This window comes from Octopus bimaculoides, chromosome 16, assembly GCF_001194135.2.
Source record: "Octopus bimaculoides isolate UCB-OBI-ISO-001 chromosome 16, ASM119413v2, whole genome shotgun sequence".
NCBI classification, from domain to species: Eukaryota; Metazoa; Mollusca; class Cephalopoda; order Octopoda; family Octopodidae; genus Octopus; species Octopus bimaculoides.
The window spans coordinates 17,746,818-17,749,159 of record NC_068996.1 but is presented as its reverse complement, the minus strand read 5'-3'; the positions used below and the strand labels follow the sequence as shown (position 1 = coordinate 17,749,159).

Sequence of the window (2,342 nt, the reverse complement as noted above, 5' to 3'; positions counted from 1 at the left end):
TATATATACACAAATATATACATATAAATAAAATTATGTATATGCATGCATATGCACATACATGTATATATACATATATGTTTATGTATATACATATATGCATGTGTATATACATACATACATATGTATATATATATATATATATATATGTGTGTGTGTGTGTATATATACATATATGTATGTGCATATACATATATATGCATATATATATTATATATGCATGCATGTATGTTATATGTATATATGGTACATGTATGTATATGTATACATATGTATATATGCATCTATATATGTATCTGTCTTCATATCTATTTGTATATATATATATATATATATATATATATATATATATATGTATTTGTGTATATGTGTGTGTATGTGTATGTGTGTATACACCTAGGAATATATATATATGTGTGTTATACATATATGTATATGTGTGTGTAGGAAAATCATTATCATTGTTTTGTTTGCGTTCTATTTATTTCTATGGGTTCTACAGCTTGTTATGGTTGAGTTAGTTCTTTGGAATTACTGCCCATCTTGCTAGATGGATGACCAGTACCATCTTAACAGTATTAGAAACCCCGTCACCCAAGCAAATGAGTGCACTAGGCCCTAGAATATTTATTTATTGATAGGCAGTCACAGCATAGATCAGAATTGGGTCTCTAGAACCTTGACGCCCCAGACCAATGAAGTCTCTGGGCAACTGCCCAGTGAAACGATGTATTAAGATGGCACTTCCCTCAATAACACTACCCTCAATCTGTGTTATCATTGCTTGTTTGCTGACCAACTTTGTCATGGCAGTGGCACCAGTGGTGTTGTCTTGTACTTAGTAAAATTAAAGAATCTTAACTACTTCATGATGTGTTTTGTATACTCAAAGCTGTGAGAAAGAAGGAATCATGAAGGCAAAAGCTGAGGGCAGTAGCAAGGACCGAAGAAAAAAATAAAATAGTAAGGTTGTGTGAAAGGTGTAAGAGTATGATAAGAGAGAGAGAGAGAGAGAGAGAGAGTTTAGGTGGAAAGGAGGGAGATAAATAGATAGGTAAATAGAGAGATAGATAGATAGCCGGAGAGATAGACAAATAAACAGTCAAACAGAGAGAGACAGACAGATAGATAGACAGACAGACAGACAGACAGACAGACAGACAGACAGACAAATAGATAGGTAGATAAATAGATAGATAGGTAGATAAATAAATAGATAGGTTGGTAGGTAGATAGATAGATAAATAGATAGATAGATGAAGAGAAAGTGAGAGAGTGATGGACAATATGTGGTCAGTTGTGGGTGTCAATAATGAGTGATCTGAAAGAAAAAAAAAAAAGCCCCCAGGGCAGAGCATTGTATTGGGGTATCGAGATACATAAGAGAAATAATTTGCAACCACATGATTTTGAGTTTAATCCCACTGCATGGCAACATGGGTAAGTGTCCTGGGTTAACCAAAGCTTGTGAGTGGATTTGATAAAGGATATATATATATATTATCATCATCAATATATATATCATCATCATCATCATCATTGTCGTTGTTGTTTAACGTCCACTTTTCATTCTGGCATGGGTTGGACAGTTTGACTGAGGGCTGGTGAGCGAGAAGGCTGCACTAGGCTCCAATCTGATCTGGCAATGTTTCTACAGTTGGACGCCCTTCCTAACACCAACCACTCCAAGAGTGTAGTGGGTGCTTTTTACGTGCCACTGGCACAGGAGCCAGTCAGGAGGTACTGGCATCGGCCATGGTTGGATGGTGCTTTTTACGTGCCACTGGCATGGGAGCCAGTCAGGTGACACTGGCAACGACCACACTCAAATGGTGCTTTTTACATGCCTCTGGCATGGAAGCCAGTCTGACAGCACTGACATCGACCATGCTCAAATGGTGTTTTTTACGTGCCACTGGCATGGGTGCTAATCAAGCAGTACTGTCATCGGCCATAAAAATGGCTTCACTTGCTTCAATAGGTCTTTGCTAGTGAAGTTTATTGCCCAATAATTGAAGGGTACTCTTAAATGGGCTGGTTATGCCGCACTGGCATAGGCCATGGGGTTATGGTCTCACTTGGCTTGCCAGGTCTTCTCAAGCACAGCATATCTCCAAAGGTCTTGGTCACTTGTCATTGCCTTGGTGAGGCTCAACGTACGAAGGTCATGCTTCAACACCTCATCCCAGGTCTTCCTGGGTCTGCCCCTTCCACAGGTCCCCTCCACTGTTAGGGTGTGGCACTTCTTCACACAGCTGTCCTCATCTATACGTAACACATGACTATACCAGTGCAGTCGTCTCTCTTGCACACCACACCTGATGTTTCTTATGTCCAACTTT

At 38.8% G+C, this 2,342-nt stretch overlaps 1 protein-coding gene across 2 annotated transcripts in view; it reads left to right on the top strand.

The window, feature by feature from the left end:
* Positions 1-2,342, top strand: part of LOC106883657 (universal stress protein YxiE) — a 163,809-nt gene that overhangs the window by 1,695 nt on the left and 159,772 nt on the right. The gene's annotated exons all lie outside the window — the stretch shown is intronic.